This window comes from Geotrypetes seraphini, chromosome 8 (assembly GCF_902459505.1).
Source record: "Geotrypetes seraphini chromosome 8, aGeoSer1.1, whole genome shotgun sequence".
NCBI lineage: Eukaryota > Metazoa > Chordata > Amphibia > Gymnophiona > Dermophiidae > Geotrypetes > Geotrypetes seraphini.
The window spans coordinates 71,093,041-71,110,693 of NC_047091.1; the positions used below are offsets into that span (position 1 = coordinate 71,093,041).

At 45.8% G+C, this 17,653-nt stretch overlaps 1 long non-coding RNA gene across 1 annotated transcript in view; it reads right to left on the bottom strand.

The window, feature by feature from the left end:
* Positions 1-7,062: 7,062 nt before the first annotated feature.
* The window catches only part of LOC117364463, a 34,939-nt gene continuing 24,348 nt past the window's right edge, over positions 7,063-17,653 (bottom strand). The window contains exon 3 of the long non-coding RNA XR_004540257.1: positions 7,063-7,452. This is a non-coding gene — a long non-coding RNA (uncharacterized LOC117364463). The remainder of the gene's footprint in view (positions 7,453-17,653) is intronic.

Genomic DNA, 17,653 nt, shown 5'->3' on the forward strand with positions numbered 1-17,653 from the left:
GGCCAGAGAGGGAGAGATATATGTTGGGCAATGTTCTGAAGGGAGAAAAGTTGGACCTGGGGTGGTGTGAAGAGGGAAAGAGATACTTGAAGGGAGAAATGGTGGACCTGGGGGGAGGCAGGCAGATAGGGGGAGAGATGGGATGGGGGCAGTTAGGAAGAGAAAGGGAGATAAGTTGGATCTGGGGATGGGATGAAGAAATGTTAGGCTTGTTCAGCATCAAGGGGGGAGGGAAGAAAAACAACAGAAAAGAGAGGAAGCAAAATGCTGGACCACGGGGAGAGAGGAGAGATTTGGTAATGGGGAGTTGATGCAAGGAAATAGGAGGCTAGGATAGGAGTGAGATTGGAAATGGGAGAGCTAGGGACTGAGAGGAGATGGAGAATTGAGAGGTAGTTGAAAATTTAAAAAGAAGGGTGAGAGGACAAGATTTGAGTGGACAGAGGCAAAAAAAAAAAAAGTTAAAAAAGCTGAATGGGAAAAATCAATATGCTGGAGACAGGCATAAGGAGGGAATGGAATAAGAGAGAAGAGGAGATAAAATGGACAGCAGACACTGGGGACAACAAGCCTGCCCCAGTCAGTCTTCTTCCCGGCTCAAAGGTACAGTAGGTCTGTTCGGCACCCCCTCCCCAGATCCCTGAGCTGATTTGAGTGCCACTTTCAACCCACGCTGGGTGAGACACTTGGGATTGGCTGTTGCTCGCTGCTGGCTTCTCTTGGTTTGGGTGCAAGCAGGACTTGGTTTAATGGTGTGGTGGAGGAGTAGAACAGGCCTCGCTTCAGCTCCAAGCACATCGCTGAGATCGTGGGGCGGAAGAGTTGGAAAATCAACTTAAGCTGCAGGTGAATTTTGCTCGTTTTGCAAGACAACGCTCGGTTTGCGAGTTACAAATTGCTGGAGTGTTTTGCTCATCTTGCAAAACACTCGCAAACTGCGTTACTTGCAAACCGAGGTGTGACTGTACAGGGTTACAACCTCTTCAACCCCATGCTGGCTCTGTGATGTAAACAAAAATAAAAAATAATTTTCCTCTCTCTTTTAGGTTCTAGTTCATGCTTGCTGTGTAATACCAGATCTGGCAGGATACACATTTCAAATCTGACATATTGTAATCACAGAAAATAAAATTATTTTTTCTACCTTTTGTCTGGTCATTATTCAAATCATGTTGGTTTCAGGCTCTATAATAAATATCTTCTGATAACTCGCTTGTCAGGGTCTCCTGCCCATTTGCCATTTTCTTCTTTCTCCATGCTAACCATCCATCTTCCATCTCTGCCCTCTCCTTCTGTTTCCCTTCCCTCCCCCGGAGGTCTGGCATCTTTCTTTTTTTTTTTTTTCGTCTCCATCCCCACAGCTGCAGTGATGGACCCCACCATCCCCAGATCCACCATATCTCCTTTTGTCAACTACCCTTTCATCCAGCATCTCTCCCTCCTTCCTCACCACCCCAGGGTCCACCAGCTCTCCCTTTCTCTTTCCAACTACCCTCCTATCCAGTATCTCTGTACCCTCCCTACACCATCCCTTGTGTCTAACTTCTCTCCCTTTCTGTTCCTTCCCTCCCTAAATCCCATTGTCCACCATCTCTCTCCCCCTCCCCTGTTTTTAGACCCATTATCTCTCCCCTCCCTCGCCCCCAGTCTGGCATATGCATGTCTCTTTGGACCCCCCCTACCTCCCTCCGTGTACTTCTACACCAGGCCCCTCCCCAAAGGCCTGCATGTTCTCCCCTTCTTTGTAGTATCCTCTGGCTTCCCCCCCCCCCCGGCCTCCCGGTCTCACCTTCTACTAATTAGGACAGCCTGCAGAGGATCGCCAGTGCTGTAGTGATCCTAGCAGACTGCCGTCATCCTCTGCAGCACATTCCCTCTGCTGTGATCCCGCCCCTGTACCCATAGAAGGGGCCTTAGGCACTTGAGCCAACTGGAGTGTTAGGCCTCTTTACCTGTGCATTCTGGGATACACTGGGAGTGGCAACTCCAATTGGCTAGATACCTGGAGGGAGGGGTTCGGGAGTTTGGGGACAGGAGGGAGTGGGAATTCCTCCTGCCCTGCTACTTTGAGAGGTGTTCGAGGGCAGAAGGAAGTGGGTATCCCTCCTGCCACCCGACAGGGGTTTCCTGCTGTGCCAATCAGCTGATCACAGCAGGAGGATTTCTTTGCCATGATTAGTTCAGTGGCTACGCTTATTTGAAATGTGGTCCAGCATTTTGCTGGCCTACATTTCAACCATCTGTTGTGGCCCTAGGGCACACATGTCAAACACAAGGCCCAGGGGCCAAATCCAGCCCACCTGGCAATTTTATGTGGCCCTTGGTGACTATTGCATCTAAGTGCCTGACTGTGCAATCCCGGTCCCAGTGGTGTTCCAAATGCCTGAACGCACTGCCCCACTCCCAGCAGCACTCCAAGCTCCTCACCATGCTGCCTTAGTATCCATTTGCAGACAGAAGGACCCAGTCCCAGTGTAAAAGTTAGGTTGGAGCAGGGCGTTCCACAGAAGTGCCTGACCACGCCACAGGTGTCTCAGGGCGAGGAAGGATCTATACTTCTACTATGACTAAGTATCTTAATAGAAAATTCGGCCCTCGACTTAGCCTATGTTTTAGATTTCGGCCCCTTATGTGATTGAGTTTGACACCCCTGCTCTAGGGAGACACCTAGGGCTGCTTAAGCTCACCAAAGGCCACTTCTGGGTGAAACCACGCTCAGCCTCGGGTGATCTTAAGTGTCCTGACATGTCTCCCTTAACCATGACAAACATCTACACTGTAGGTGCCTGCCTCAGGGCTTTTTTTTTTTTTTGGAAAACATGCGTCCCAAGTGGCTGATTAGACAGCAGTAAGACACCTAACGTTGCCATTTATAGAATCTGCCCCACAGTTTATGAGAATGTCTCTTCTCCCCCTCCCTCCAACTTTGTCAATGATTTCCTGCTACCTCTTCCTACTGCTACTGCAGTGTTACGTTTTTAGGCTCACATATAATGGGGATATAATGGGGAATAATATTTTTAATTTTTGTGAAGTAATGGAAAAATGCTAGTCTCCATTCCCTTTTAGTTCAATCCCTGACCATAGCCCCCTCTCAATATCGGAGCTACCAAGGGAAAGTTTTAAAAGGGATATTTCTGGTTCATAGAATTCCATGCCTCCACAGCTTCAGCACAGGAAGATCTTGCTTGACAAACTTGCTGCACTTTTTCGAGAGAGTTAACAGGCAGATAGACAAAAGTGACCCGGTCGACATTGTATATCTGGATTTTCAGAAGGCGTTTGACAAGGTCCCGCATGAACAACTACTTCAAAAAATTGCGAGCATGGGATTGAGGGTGAAATACACACATGGATCAAAAACTGGTTGGCAGATAGAAAGCAAAGAGTGAGGGTAAATGGACAATACTTGGACTGGAAAAGTGTCACCAATGGAGTGCCGCAGGGTTCGGTGCTTGGGCCTGTGCTCTTCAACATATTTATAAATGACCTGGAAATTGGAACGACGAGCGAGATTATTAAATTTGCAGATGATACGAAGTTATTCAGAGTAGTAAAGATGCAGGAGGATTGCGAAGACCTGCAACAGGACATAAATACGCTTGAGAAATGGGCTGCGACATGGCAAATGAAGTTTAACGTGGACAAGTGTAAGGTGATGCATGTTGGTAACAAAAATCTTGTACACGAATACAGGATGTCTGGTGTAGTACTCGGAGAGACACTCCAGGAAAGAGACTTGGGAGTACTGGTTAACAAGTCGATGAAGCCGTCCGCGCAATGCGTGGCAGAGGCAAAAAGGGCAAACAATGCTTGGAATGATTAAGAAGGGGATCATGAACAGATCGGAGAAGGTTATCATGCCGCTGTACCAGGCCATGGTACGCCCTCACCTGGAATACTGCACCCAGCAGTGGTCGCCGTACTTAAAGGTCACAGTACTACTCGAAAGGGTCTAGAGAAGAGTGACTAAAATAGTTAAGGGGCTGGAGGAGTTGTCATACAGTGAGAGATTAGAGAAACTGGGCCTCTTCTCTCTTAAAAAGAGGAGACTGAGAGGGGACATGATTGAAACCTTCAAGATAATAAAGGGAATAGACTTAGTAGATAAAGACAGGTTGTTCACCCTCTCCAAGGTAGAGAGAACGAGAGGGCACTCTCTAAAGTTAAAAGGGGATAGATTCCGGACAAATGTAAGGAAGTTCTTTTTCACCCAGAGAATGGTGGAAAACTGGAACGCTCTTCCGGAGGCTTTCGTAGGAGAAAACACCCTCCAGGGATTCAAGACAAAGTTAGACAAGTTCCTGTGGAACTAGAACGTACGCAGGTAGGGCTGGTCTTGGTTAGGGCGTTGGTCTTTGACCTAAGGGCCACCACGGAAGCGGACTGCTGGGCACGATGGACCACTAGTCTGACCCAGCAGCGGTAATTCTTATGTTCATTCCCTTTCATCATCCTTCTAATGAACATCATCCTTCTAATGAAATACAGTGCTCCCCCATGAATTTGCGGTCCGGGTCATTCGCGGTATTTTCCAACCTCGAATGACCGGGCAGGAGAGGGCAGCCGGAGCGCCAGCAAGTGAAGGAAATCACTCGTGTTATGCTCCAACTGCCTCTTTCTGTGCTAAAGTCGGGCCTCACCAATCAGGAGCTGTGTGTCAAAGCAGCTCCTGCTTGGTGAGGCCCAGCTTTGGTACAGGAAGAGGCGGTGGGAGCATACCACGAGTGATTTCCTTCACTCACTGGCGGTCCAGCTGCCCTCTCCTGTCTCCCCTGCTTAAAACTGTATTCGCGGTTTTTCAACATTCATGGGGGGTTCCTAGAACGTAACCCCTGCAAATATCAGGGGAGTACTGTACCTCATTTATCCTTGTGACTGCAAGGTTAGAAGAAAAGAGCAGATACCAAAACACCTAACTCAATTAGCAATATAATACATTCCCACCCAGTGATTCTTGGGCTCACTCATTTGTGGGGAGCAGTTGATAGATTCGAACCATGCCTCCAAAAATTTGAAAATTCTATTTTCTTTGCTTGTTTGTTTGTTTTTTTTCTTCCTAATTTCACCTTTCCTGCCATTTCCATCCCTCCAACCTGATCCTCTCTCTTCTCAGAACCCGTTTCTTAGCCCCCCTGCTCTTTGAACCCCATCTGTTTTTCTGTCCTCATCTGTTTTTCTTTTTTCAGCCCATCCCTCACCCACTTATCTTTATATCATAGCCCCCCCACCCCGCTTGCATTCACTTTAGTTCTGTTCTCCCTTTCATTGTCCATGTGTCTTCCCTCAGTCTCTCTTCCCCTCACAACCATTTCTTCCAGCTCTCAGTGCCTGTACTATTCTTTGCTTCCTCATTCTTTTCCTAGATACTCCCTCTGCACTTCTCCTTTCTATGGTAGACCTAAGGCAGGAAGCCTGTCTGACCTACACTGTACTGTAGCTCTTCTCTGTTCCCTGCTATTAACCCATTGGCCAAATATTCCTTAGCCAGCCAATAGGCTGCAAGGGGTGGCGGGACCAATAATTTAGGAGTCACCAATCTTCTGTCCTGCTTTTCCCTGGCTAAGGAATGTCTGACCAATAGTGTCTCCTAAGCTACTGGTCCTGCTTCCTTTGCAGCTTATTAGCTAGCTAAGGAATATCTGACCAATGGACTACAGGGGGAAGATGGAAGCAGTAGCTGCAGAGACACTGCCTTTTGTCCCTGCTTTCCTCCACAGGATTTCATCTTCACTGTAGTACAGAAACAATTATTACATCAGTGCTGAGTGAAGTCCATACCCATCTGGAATGTAGCAATATTGTTCTTGCCATTTTGCTGGATCTATCCACAACATTCGATTTGATCAATCACACCATGCTTCTAATTCATCTTTCTGATCTGGGGATTATTGGTACTGAGTGGAAGTGGTTTAGATTAGGGTTACCAGTTGTCCAGAGAAACCCAGACATGTCTTCTTTTTTTACAGGACTGTGTGGGTACTTGGATGGATTTCCAAAACCCGGCAATTTGTCCAGATTTTGGAAGGCCCCAAGCTTGGGACCACGTCTGGAGAGCCACCGAGCATGGGCAAATGTGATGTAATTATGTTAAATGCAAGCGTGTGATGTTGTGTTGCATCTGCACATGCTTGGAGACCCCTCAAGATGCAGCCTAGACTCAGGGAAGAAGACACAAAGTTTGTGTGGGGGCAGGGCTGAGTGGAATGGGGTGGGACCACATGTCCTTTTTTTGCATGAACAAATCTACCCTGTGTTTCCCTGAAAATAAGACCTACCCCGAAAATAAGCCTTAGCACGATTTTTGGGGTAGGTCCTAACATAAGCCCTACCCCAAAAATAAGCCCTAGTTGGATCAACTCCCAAAGCCTCTCTTGAATGTCCCCAACACTCCCCGATTTGTTGGCGGCAGCTCTTTCTCTCCCCCCCCATGTGCAGCATCTTTCCATCCCGCCCGGCAGTACCTGGCCGACCCTCCCACTGTGAGGTCGACGTACCTCTATTCCAAACAGCAGCGGTGGCAGCACTGAACAGGCTGCTTCTTGGCCTTACCTCTGCTGCATCACTGATGATGTCATTAGTGATGCGGCAAAGGGAAGGCCCCGGTGGGAAAGGCCACGAAACAGCCTGTTAGGTGCTGCTGTTTGGAACAGAGCTATGTTGGCCTCGTGGTGGGTCACTGGGGTTCTGCTGCACAGGGGGATGGGAGGAAGAGATGGAAAGATGCTGTGCAGGGGGATGTGTTGGCGGGAATGTTGGGGTTCTGCTGCACGGTGGGGGGGGGGGGAAATGGCTTTGTATTACAGTATCTGTTCCACCAAGATCTCAAGACTTTTTTTTATTTCAGAACTGTTAAGACATCTGAAATTCAGTTTGTTTAAGGATGATCTGCAATTTGTTTATTTGTTAACCGTTTAAAGCTCTATGTTATAGGTAAGATGTGGCAAACAAGAACAATACTTAGATTAGATCTAACGCAACACAATTAAATTGCTTTAGGGGGTTCTGCTGCACGGGGGGATGAGAGGGATAGAAAAATGCTGCACAAGGGGATGGGTGAAAGATGATTGTTGTACACACAAATTAAAAATAAGACATCCCCTGAAAATAAGCATATTTTGGACCCAAAATTAATACAAGACAGTGTCTTATTTTCGGGGAAACATGGTAGTAACCCTACTAAAGTTCATTTACATTGCTGCCAGTCTATGTCTGCCTATTGCAAAAAATTACTGCTTTTATGTTTGTTGAGTGCTGGATTTGTTTTTGTGAGAGAATTCTCTATGCTGTTACTTGGAAATAAACTATGATCACATGACTTTTAATTACAACCACAAGACTAACTACAGTGGTGCCAGTGTCTCTTGCTGCAATCCAAACATAGCAGCTTCCTCTTCCCTCTTGTTTGCTCTCTCTTTATATTCCGGATTTAAAAGTCCCAGGCTCCGTGTTCTGAAAACAAAAAAAAAACAGCCCTTGAAAACGTCAGCTCTACTTGTCTCATAAACAGCTGAAAACCGGATCTTAAATAACATCCGTTTTTGCTTGGTTTTTTTGTTTTTACTGAACTGACCTAATTGCTATGATTGTTTGCACAGCCGGATCAGTTGGTTTTTTTCAACTCCTCCCTCCCCCTTCTGATTCATATTTTGAAAATTGTATTGGCATAACAATTTTACATTTCTTACTAAAGTAATACATCTACTGGTTGACAGTGCCCAAAATAACTTCCTGCACCTCCTCTACATCTGTCACATCCATTTAAAATAATGACAAAAATTGAATGAAGCATCCTGTACTCCGTTTAGGCATTGTGCACTATCACATTACACATTTTATGTTACTCCAGAAAAGATGTGGAGGACCTTCTTAAGGTACGGCGACCAATATTGGACGCAGTACTCCAAGTGCAGACGCACCATCGCCCGATACAACGGCGGGATAACTTCTTTCGTTCTGGTTGTAATACCTTTCTTGATTATACCTAGCATTCTATTCGCTCTCTTAGCGGCCGCTGCACACTGTGCAGGTGCACAGCATCTGCAAGGTGCAACTGCTCTCTGTATGGTGGGGCCTTTCCTCTCCCATATCCTGTGGACAGGATACAGCAGAGGAAAGGCCCCACCAGACAGAGAGCAGTCTTCAGCCATGACTCACCATAGGTTTGCAGGAGCAGCAGGGGAAGATAGATAAATGCTGAGGTGAAAAGACCCTGGGGGAGGTTGGAGGGAGAGATAAGAAAGGAAAGTGGCAATTTCAGGCAGTCCTGGGCATTTTGCCAGGCTTGTCCAATGGTAGCTAAACCCCTGCATAAGCTTACCATACCATACAATTTCTTATACCCTGCAAAATTTCAGCAAGGATTCATTACGGTTTACAACAAGATTTCAAGAAGGAGTTTTAGGACATAGAAAGATAGAGGTCATAAGGGATTATAAGGAGAAGAGATATATCTTTAACATTGTTCTGAATTTGACACAGACACAGACATAGGCTATTCCAAACGTTGGGACCCTGGAGTTTGAAAGTAGACTCAAATATTTTGGCTTGTTGAGGTGAAGGAAAGTTTGGCTTAAGGTGTTGTGTTGTTCTTGAGTTATAGAAGGGACGTGGAACCCTACTGTCTGATACTAGTACATTTTCTCCATATATTGCCTTATAGACCATGCATGAGATCTTGAATTTAACTCCTTTTTTCATTGTGAGCCAGTGTAAATCTCGTTATAACGGACTTCTCAAATTTGCTTACTTGAAAGACTAATCTTGCTCCTGTATTTTGTAGTTGCAGTCTCCCATGTTTTTTCTCTGTGATATCCTAATAGAGATTTACACTAGTCCAGATATGGGAATAACATGGCATGTACAATGGTTCTAAAGCTTGTATCTGAAGCAATGGAGAATAGAGGGTTAAGCCACTTGCCCAAGATCACAAGGTGCTACAGTGAGATTTGAACCAGGCTTCCATTATTCTCAACCTGCTGCTCTATTAAACTACTTTTCTACCCTTTTTCATTCCCACTGCTATCCTTTGTTATTTCTAGTTACTGGTGCCACACAGGTATTGAAATCAGAAAGCAAGTCCTGTATCATAGAAGTACTTGCTCTTCAGTTTCAACAGGCCTGTGATAGCAGCAGCCAGAGTCCATAAGAACAGTGTTTGTTAACCCAGTCCTTCTGGAGTGCCCCCTTGCCAGTGAGGTTTTCAGGATGAAAGAAATTTACATATAACCCCCTACTATCAAAAACTTCACTGGCTGCCCCTAGAAGCAAGAGTGTTGTTCAAATTTGCCTGTCTATGTTTCAAATCCATCCAAGGTTTGGCCCCCATATACCTAGTTTCTCATTTTAACCCGGACTGTTCCACTAGGCCTACATGCAGAGTACATATGTTTAGCCACCCAACAATAAAGGCCTGCCGATTCAAGAGATACCTGGGCAGAACTCTTACTTTCCAAGCAGGCCAACAGAACGGTTGGCTGGGTTACATCATTAAGTACTCCTCATCCTATCAGAAGATAGGATGCAGAAAGAACCAGTAAAGTAAAAAGAGCACTTCCAAAAGGACAGACACCAATGGAAGCAGAGGGAATCCAGAAGATGAGCTTTCCAGTGTTCTGCACTATCTGTCATATGTACGACTACCTCCCCTCGGGGAGACAGTCGTATGTATGCGGTCGGTGTCAGGAGCTGGAAAGCTTGAAGAAAGAAGTCAAGCAACTGAAGGACAAGATACAGGAACTGGAAGGACTTCACATCACAGAGGACCCAAACAGGACAGCTGAGATCTTCATGAGAGAGAGACACATCGAGGAAGAAGTCAGGGAGCTCGATGACTTCATTGAGGAAGCCTACAGGAGACGGGTGCAAGAGGACGAACTTCAGAATGCAGATGAAGTTACACCAACACCATCATGGAAGGTAGAACAAGAAGATGACCTCATAGAAGACACCTTCAGGGGAACATCACATGATAGGGAGAACAGGGCTAGTCGATGCCCAGGTGAGGAAGCAGCGAAGCACCCCGAAGACATTGATTTGAGACCGAAGAGAAACCTAAAGAAGGGAAAGTCAGTGATCCTAGTGGGAGACTCGATCCTGAGACATGTGGACAGCCACATAACAGGAGGGAGAGAGGATCGACTGGTGACCTGCCTTCCAGGAGCAAGAACCAAGGACATCGTGGACTAAATTGGAAGGATCCTGGAAGGAGCGGAGACGGAGGAGACCACAGTAATGATCCACATCGGGATGAACGATGTCAGCAGGAAAGACTGCAGGAGAAGCACGCTGATAGAACAGTTCAAGATTCTGGGAAGGAAGCTGAAGATGAGGACTCAGAAGATAGCGTTCTCAGAGATCCTACCGGTGAAGGATCCCTAGCTAGCTGACATAGCTGGGTCACGGTGTATATGAAGAAACTATCAGTGGGTCATAATTAGTACAAAGAACAACTTGTGACTCCATTTTATTGCTCTGAGAAATCACGTATGCATGCAGGCCTGTTCTTTGTATCTGTCTTGTACCAGGCACGGCCAGGAGGCAAAAGGATGTTGCTGTTAGTTAGCCTTGATGTATAGATTATAGGATGGATTTATGGTTTTGTTTTTCTCTCTGCTGTTACCTTTTGGTCAGAGCTGGTTAGAACTGGTTTGGACTGGTTAGGACCCTATATAACTTTTGTGTCCGAGATCCTCAGGGTCTTCTGTTTATGCAGCCAGTTCTGCCCAGAAGTCTAGCATATATGCTTGTTTAATAAAAGCCTTTTTACATCTCTTCAGTCTCTGGCTCAAGTCTCTGCACTACTAACGGAGGGCCTTATCCTAAAAGGTACCTTCATTTGGCGCAGCCGAACAGGGACTTGATCTATAGACTTGAGCCTGTTTGGCACGATCGTCTCCCTCGGAGGATTTCAAACCTTGCCTCCTACGAGACCCGTAATAGCCGGCATTAACCTGGTGGTTGACCAGGAACGGTTTCTCGTCGAAGACAACGGATTGCACCTCGAGAAGGAACGAATCGGTGGAGATTTCTGGCTCCTGGTTTTGTTGTGCCGGTACCGGACCTGTCTTGGTAAGTGAGAAGTTGATTCCTTCTCTATCCTGTCTCTACCTCTTCTGTCTAGTAACTTCTTAATCCGTTGTGAAGCACAGAGAGGTATATAGGATTCTGGTTTCTGGAAATTGGAACTTTTGTTGGGTGCATATATAGATTGTATAATATGGGTCAGAGCACCACCGACCCCCTTCAGATCATGCTTAAATATTTTACAACTGCCTTTTCTGGCGATTATGGCGACCCTAAGATTTTTTATTGTTTTCTTCACCCTTATTTTTATTGTTGTCAAAGGCTTAGTATTTGGAATTTAATCAACTTTTTGTCATACTTGTCAAATTAATAAAACAAAAGCTCTGGGGACACCTGACAAGACACAGAGAACGAGAAATTGGTGATGTTGAGAAATTATCCGGGGAGATGGAAATAGCATTTAGGTTGGCAACCTGGGAAAAGTTGGTAAAGCAAGCCAGCATGATTGTTTTGCCGAAAGTTGCAGACAGGATAGTGTAAGTTGCTTAACAGGGTAAAATGCATGTGGATCAAGACAGAATTAAGAATGTGAGTTCGCACTGATGAACGAGAATAAGGACTGTGATTTTAGATATATGTTGCGTGCAGTGGATTTGTTACAGACAGTGAGTAATTTAAAGAAAGTTGAGCCAGATAGTTTATGTGTTCTCGCAGTTGTCAAAGTGTGTCTGCTGGTAATAAAAAAAAAGCAAAAAAAAAAAGCAACCGTTTGTCAGACATGTGGGGTTTGTGTTGGGCACATCCCTGCCTTTGTATTCCAGTGTTGGGGGATTTAAAGTACAAGACTAACAATGATAGAGGTTAAGTATCCATATTTTTCTGAAAATTGAAATATTTGCTAAACATGGGCTTGATAATTCAAGTTCAAGTTTCAAGTTTTATTATTATTTGATGAATCGCCTATACAAACATTCTAAGCGCTGAACAAAAAAAAAAAAAAAAAAAAAACATTTTAGAGGACAAACAATTTTAAGACACAAGTACAAAGTTAAATAACAAAGTTTTTAAGAGTTTTATAAAAGAGATAAGATCTTTTTCTTTTCTGATGTACAGTAGCAGTGCATTCCACGTTTGTGGCGCTGTAACAGAAAACATGTCATTTCTTCTTGTACCCACAATTTTTAAGGAAGGGACAGTTAATAAATCTTGTGATGATGATCGTAGAGAACGAGGGGCATAATAAGGAATGATCATTCTAGACATGAATTGAGGCTCATTGAAAGCTAGAACTTTAAAAACCAAGAATAATATCTTAAAAGTAATTTGGTGGCTAATAGGTAGCCAATGGGACTTAATCAATAGCGGTGTAATGTGGTCAACTTTTTTTTTTTCCTTTATGAATGAGTTTTATTGATAACGGATGGATTGAGATTACTTCTTTTGTGCTAACAGTCTCCCTTGCTTTCCCGTATTGTGTCTTTATCCTGATGTTCTTTATGAATTCTTTCTTCCCATGCATGTTTGTATAAAGTGTTATTATCAATCAGATTCTAAATACAATTGGAAAGAGAAATACCTTTCAAATAAACTTGGTAGCTCAAACTCCAGAGGAAGGGGGTAGTTATTATGTAAGGACAGTGCAGAGTAAAGTAGCTACATCTAGTCTGCAGCAGTGCCCACTCCTCAGAGTGTAGCGGGACCCAGGTGGCAGACAAGGGTTCCAGGTCTGCCTGCAGGGAACATGGCTAAGTGACCTCAGGGGTGGTGTCACGTTAAAATGTCTCTTCTTTGTCTTCGCAGTCATACATACAGAGCTGTTCTGGACCTGTTACAATGAGCCTTTTTCTACCCAGAGAAGGAGGACAATGTTCTGCTTTCAGTAACCTTGAAATGACCTTGCACTTAACATTTAACATGTTTCTTTTTTTCCCCTTTGAATTGACATTGCCATACTTCAGAATACCTCTATATTTAACATTGTACACTGTACCTAGTAAGTTTTGCTTATTTTTCAAGATTGAAGCACACCCTAGCAGTTGCGTCCCTGTCTGCCTTATGAATGTAATTGGCAGGGCACCAAGCCAGAGTGATCACATTCTTACGTTTTCTCTTTCGGATGTTCCAGTAACCATTAATAGATGCCTTTTATGATTATGTGATTATTATGCCATGTGTTATATCGCACTTTACTTTGCCACTGTGTGCACACAATTATGATTCGTGCTATGATGGACGTTTGTTTTTGTATAACTGTGCATTTCTCTGCAGATCTAAGTTCAGCTCTGAATCCTTGCCAGCTGGAAGAAAAGTTCCACGCCTTTTCTGTTTTCTGTTTGTTTATGCCCTGTAATCTTTGTGTTGTCTATCTGTTTGGTTTGTGGGGTACCCCAAGGAAACCAACTATACCATTGGCCATTTTTGGAGATTTTTCTCTCCCTTTTTGCATTTTTGTTTTTTTCCTATCTAAATTGCCTTTCTAGCTGTTCACGCCCACGCTGCCCTCTGGCGCCAGCGCTCCTTCCTCACCTCCTCTGGATCCCCTATCCAACACCACCAACTCATCCTGGACCTTTTGGATGCTATCCTGCTACCCTCCAAAGTTTCTATCATGCACTGCTGGGCCCACCGTCGCCTCCGTGATTTCATCAGCCGCGGTAATGCCTTGGCTGACCGCTCGGCTCGCCAGGCGGCCCTCCAAGGTCCGCCCACACCCCCTCTTCTGTTATCCCTTTCCTCCCCTCAACCTTTCCTTCATTCCCTTTCCCCCCAGTACACTGACCCCGAGCGCAAGTAGGCCACGCAGCAACCTGGCCATTGCACCCTCCCATCCGGATGGATTACTATACCCTCCTCCCACACATCCACCCCCCTCCTGTATGTTCCACAACTCCTGGCCCTCACTGTTGTCCACCGTGCACACAATTTTTCTCATGCTGGTAACCCAGCCCTCCGCACTCTTCTCCGACAGAATTTCTATATCCCGAATCTCTCTCAACTCATCTCCCATGTTCTGCTCCGCTGTGTCATTTGCCTCCGACACAACCCCTCTTCTGTCAGACCCTCCGTTCCTGGTCACCAGCCTATCGGTTCACATCCCATGCAAGTCCTCTCTACAGATTTTACCCACTTGCCCCCCTCCCATGGGTTCCGTTACCTCCTGGTTTTCATTGATTCCCACACTGGGTGGCCAGAGGCCTACCCAGTGTGCACAGAGAAAAGTAGGGAAATAGTAAAGGTTTTACTCCATGACATCATCCCTCGCTATGGCCTGCCCCTAGTGATTGGCAGCGATAATGGCCCCGCCTACATATCACAAGTCACACAAGCAGTCTCTTGGGCTCTGCAAATCACCTGGAAATTACATGCGGCCTATCACCCCAGAGCTCTGGCCAAGTTGAACGCATCAACAGAACTATTAAAACCCTCCTCGGAAAAGCGGCAGAGGAAAGCCGCCTGCCATGGCCCAAACTGATCCCTTCTGTTCTATTTCGCATCCGCTGTACCCCAGGTAAACGCAATCAGTTGTCCCCATTTGAGCTCATGTATGGCCGACCCCCGCCAATAGTCAGTCTAGACCCTGAGTCTCTTGAACAGATAGGGAACACTATCACAGACGCAGAGATAAAGCAGCTAGGAAAGACCATTATGAAATTACAGAACTGGGTCATTTCTAGAGCCCCGCTACCAATTACAACCCCTGTCCACCTCTACAAACCTGGGGATCAAGTGTGGCTGAAAGTATGGAAGAAAGAACCGCTGAAACCCCTTTGGACAGGGCCTTTCACTGTCTTACTTGCTTCCCCCACAGCTGTCAAATTGTCCCGCCACGAGTCTTGGATTCACTACAGCCGTGTGAAGCCCGCTGCTGAGTATATTTGTGAAAAAGGGCCTACTGACCTTCAACTGAAAATCACGCGGCTACCCCACACTCTGGAAGAGTAATCACGCACGTCTGATCCGGAGATCTGACAAGATATTTAACATGAACTCTGTTGTATATTTACTGCTTGTGATTTACGTCTTGCCAACATTGTCCATGTCCCCTACCCCTCCCACGCCTGGGTGTGCCCCTTGTGTGGCACTAGTGGACAATGGGGGCAAAACGGAAAATGTTATTAGATTTCAAACTAATTATGAGTGTAAGGGTCAACTAGTGACCCCTGTATGTATATAAAACAAGGTTGAATATTCTATATGTAATAATGGAGATTCACAGATCTGTTTCGACCCCAAAGCAACTAATAGGGATACTTGGATAGAGGTCAGGTCAGTCTGGGATCAGGGCCCCCTGATTCAACAAACCCTGGTCACTAATCCCTATGTCCCGGCCTCAGTCCTCTTTGATGCTTGCCATGCCATGGACCAAAACCCCACCTTCCTTGGACGTTGTGGTGCCCTAGCATGGAGGAGGGAATATATGCACAACGATAAATACATGTGCCTGGCGGGACAGAAGCCGTCCCACTGTGAAGGGTCTTCCGAACACTACTACTGTAACTACTGGAGATGTGTATCCTGGGCCACTTGGGGTATGACCCGACTGCCTACCACCCGAGCCATATTATCCAAAGGGGTGACTACCTCTGACTGTGGCCTCCAGAACTGTAACCCACTTAACTTCACTATTCTACAGCCGTTTAAATGGAATCTCAACCATAGCTTCCGGAAAGCTCGCTATCTTGTGGGCCTACAGATATATGGTAAGGGCACGGACCCTGGTACTGTCTTGCACATCAAACTCGTTGAGAGATACCGAATCCCTGAACAATACAGCATTGTGTTCCCAGACTTTTATGAACATATGAAACTTGACCAACAAGACTTTGTGCCCTCTGCCACCACTCGCAACCTTTTCATACAGTTCGCTGAAGCCATAGGAGCCACCTTAAATCTGACAAACTGTTATGTCTGCGGGGGCACCCAGCTGGCCTCTGAAAAACTCCATTCTGGCAAAACACTGCATACAGCGCCTCGGACCATCCTTTACCACTCGTGTTGGACACCTGCAGTGCCAATCCTTATGGACTAAAAACAGCACCTCTCAGCCCGGTTGGACTTATTGGACCGGAGATCCTAAGTTAAAAATACCCAGACGATGGAATACTACTGGCAATGCTACCACATTAAATGTCTACCTCAACCTGCCTGCTTCTGCCCCTTGGGCTGCACCGGAAGGATACTACTGGATCTGTGGGAAAATGGCATACCCCACTCTACCCTCAAATTGGACTGGCACTTGTTTTCTGGGCACTATCAAACCAGCCTTCTTTCTCCTCCCGTTATCCGAAGGAGAACATCTGGCTGTCCCAGTATTCGATCAACGGACCCGTTCTGAAAGAAGCCTGGAGATTGGTAAATGGGGAGACACTTGGCCCCCGGAGCGCATCATTGCTGTCTACGGTCCTGCTACTTGGGCTGATGATGGTATGTTTGGGTACCGGACCCCAATCTACATGCTTAACCGCCTCATACGACTGCAGGCGGTTTTAGAAGTTATCACCAATGAAACAGCTAGGGCCCTGGGAGCCCTGGCCAAAGCGAACACTATGATGCGTACCGCCATCTATCAGAACCGACTGGCCTTAGACTATCTATTGGCCGCTGAAGGAGGGGTGTGTGGAAAATTCAATCTTTCCAACTGCTGTCTACAACTGGATGATGAAGGATTTGTGGTTGAAGAGGTCATAGACAAGATTACCAGATTAGCTCACGTTCCTGTCCAGACTTGGAAGGGTTTTTCTGCTGATATGTTTGGACTCAACTCACTGACTGATTGGGCCTCCAAACCGGGACTCTTTAAAGCCCTCACCATAATTTTCCTGGTATTCTCTGTCATATTTTGTGTTCTTCCTTGCCTGTTACCATGTTTATTAAAAACCCTCAACCGTACTATTAGGACTACGATTGACAAAAGTACCACCGCCCTAGTCCTGGCCCTTTCCTCCTATCACCCAGTCCCCACCTCTGATACAGATGGCCCTGACCTCCCATAACCCAGCTAGTCAGCTAGCCTACAGAAGAAAAGTTGGGAATGAAGGATCCCTAGCTAGCTGACATAGCTGGGTCACGGTGTATATGAAGAAACTATCAGTGGGTCATAATTAGTACAAAGAACAACTTGTGACTCCATTTTATTGCTCTGAGAAATCACGTATGCATGCAGGCCTGTTCTTTGTATCTGTCTTGTACCAGGCACGGCCAGGAGGCAAAAGGATGTTGCTGTTAGTTAGCCTTGATGTATAGATTATAGGATGGATTTATGGTTTTGTTTTTCTCTCTGCTGTTACCTTTTGGTCAGAGCTGGTTAGAACTGGTTTGGACTGGTTAGGACCCTATATAACTTTTGTGTCCGAGATCCTCAGGGTCTTCTGTTTATGCAGCCAGTTCTGCCCAGAAGTCCAGCATATATGCTTGTTTAATAAAAGCCTTTTTACATCTCTTCAGTCTCTGGCTCAAGTCTCTGCACTACTAACGGAGGGCCTTATCCTAAAAGGTACCTTCACCGGTACCGAGGGCAGATGTGAAAAGACAGGAGGAACTACAATCAATAAATGCGTGGATGAGGAAATGGTGTGAGGAAGAAGGATTCCACTTCGTGAGGAACTGGACAACGTTCTGGGGCAAGAGC